General features: G+C 42.3%; 1 long non-coding RNA gene across 2 annotated transcripts; it reads right to left on the bottom strand.

The window, feature by feature from the left end:
- Positions 1–891: 891 nt before the first annotated feature.
- Positions 892–2,115, bottom strand: LOC127916226 (uncharacterized). Of its 2 annotated transcripts, XR_008094035.1 has the most exons (4): positions 1,921–2,115; positions 1,647–1,695; positions 1,411–1,525; positions 892–1,377 (listed from the first exon to the last, which is right to left on the bottom strand). It is a non-coding gene; the product is annotated as an uncharacterized LOC127916226 (long non-coding RNA). The 2 variants fall into 2 exon arrangements; XR_008094036.1 differs by having other exon boundaries at positions 892–1,525.
- Positions 2,116–2,500: the final 385 nt, after the last annotated feature.

Below are 2,500 nucleotides of genomic sequence, written 5' to 3' on the forward strand. Positions count from 1 at the left end.
TGATTTTGTGAATCGCTTTGTTTCCTCAATTAGGAATTGCAATTTAACTGTATTTTAAAGTTCAGGCTAAGAGTTAAAGTGTTTGGTTAGAGTAGTTTGAAAGCGCTAGGCTACATGGCTAACATAAGGTTAGCATTAGCAAAAAAAAAAAACATTTCTTGTCCTACTTCTAGTGGAGACGCTAGGCTACATGGCTAACATAAGGTTAGCATTAGCAAAAAAAAAAAACATTTCTTGTCCTACTTCTAGTGGAGACACTAGGCTACATGGCTAACGTTTAGAAAGCTTTACCCAAAACCAGCCCTTGGCCGACTTCTATTGGAAACGCTAGGTTATATAGCTAACATTAGGTTAGCATTAGCCAAACCCAACTCTTGGCTTTTCATTCTGGCCTGTGTTCTTGCATGGAAATACTCATGCTAATGAGTGCAGATGGTTTTATGTGGGCTGGTCTGGGTTTTGTGACTGTTTGTTTGCGTGTGTGTGGGGGGGGGGGGGTCTTTGGCTACAGCGTTAGCCTCTGTAGACTCTGTGTCTTTGTATAAAACACTTGAGCTGAAAAGCTGGTCTGACGTTAACCAAACCGTTTGGCTAGAATAAATTGTATTTTCTGTTTTAACCCTGTCCCAACCCTCAACCCTTAACACTTAACCCTTGACCCTTACCCTTGACCCTTACCTTAACCCTTACCCCTTAACTTAACCCTTACCTCAACCATTACCTTAAACCTTAACGCTTACCTTAGCCATTACCTTAGCCATTACCTTAACCCTTACCTTAACCCTTACCTTAACCCTTACCTTAACCATTACCTTAACCCTTAACCCTTAACTTAACCATTAACCCGTACCCCTTAAACCTTTACCCTTAACCCTTACCTTAACCCTTAACCATTACCTTAAACCTTAACGCTTACCTTAGCCATTAACTTAACCCTTACCTTAACCCTTACCTTAACCCTTAACCATTACCTTAACCCTTACCTTAACCCTTAACCCTTACCTTAACCCTTAACCATTAACCATTAACCCGTACCCCTTAAACCTTTACCCTTAACCCTTACCCTTACCTTACCCCTTAACTTAACCCTTACCTTAACCATTACCTTAAACCTTAACGCTTACCTTAGCCATTACCTTAGCCATTACCTTAACCCTTAACTTAACCCTTACCTTAACCCTTACCTTAACCCTTACCTTAACCATTAACCCTTAACCATTAACCCTTAACCCTTACCTTAACCATTAACCCGTACCCCTTAAACCTTTACCCTTAACCCTTACCTTAACCCTTACCTTACCCCTTAACCATTACCTTAAACCTTAACGCTTACCTTAGCCCTTAACCCTTACCTTAACCCTTTACCTTAACCCTTACCTTACCCATTAACCCTTAACCATTAACCCGTACCCCTTAAACCTTTACCTTTAACCCTTACCTTAACCCTTACCTTACCCCTTAACCTTTACCTTACCCATTAACCCTTAACCATTAACCATTAACCCGTACCCCTTAAACCTTTACCCTTAACCCTTAACCCTTTTACCTTAAACCTTAACCTTACCCCTTAACCTTTACCTTACCCATTAACCCTTAACCATTAACCATTAACCCGTACCCCTTAAACCTTTACCCTTAACCCTTACCTTAACCCTTACCTTAACCCTTACCTTACCCCTTAACCTTTACCTTTACCTTAACCCTTACCTTACCCCTTAACCTTTACCTTACCCATTAACCCTTAACCATTAACCATTAACCCGTACCCCTTAAACCTTTACCCTTAACCCTTACCTTAACCCTTAACCCTTAACCATTACCTTAAACCTTAACCTTACCCCTTAACCTTTACCTTACCCATTAACCCTTAACCATTAACCATTAACCCGTACCCCTTAAACCTTTACCCTTAACCCTTACCTTAACCCTTTACCTTACCCCTTTACCTTAACCAGTCGGATTTAATGATTAAACTTAACCATCGTATTTTTTCATTCAAACCCCCCTGAAATGAGACGCTGAGATATTGTTGATCCAAGAGATGCACACATGAGAACGAGTGAGCAAGTGGACGCACGCACGCACGCACGCACGCACGCACGCACGCACGCATGCACGCACTGGACACACACACACACACACACACACACACACACACACACACACACACACACACACACACACACACACACACACACACACACACACACACACACACACACACACACACACACAGGGACATTCACACTCAGACCCAATCCAAGTCAATTTACACACACACACACACAGGGACATACACACGTTGCTCAAGTTACACTTCAAAATTTGACGTCCATCCACATCTGGAGATGCCTTCAAAACTACAACCTGCCACTATGGGGCAGTGGTGAGCGTAATTACCATCAAGTAAGCTTGTGTTTTGCTAGGGTTATGGACAGGGATGGTGGATAGGGTTATGGACAGGGATGGTGGATAGGGTTATGGACAGGGATGGTGGATA

This window comes from Oncorhynchus keta, chromosome 35, assembly GCF_023373465.1.
Source record: "Oncorhynchus keta strain PuntledgeMale-10-30-2019 chromosome 35, Oket_V2, whole genome shotgun sequence".
In the NCBI taxonomy this organism is placed as follows: Eukaryota; Metazoa; Chordata; class Actinopteri; order Salmoniformes; family Salmonidae; genus Oncorhynchus; species Oncorhynchus keta.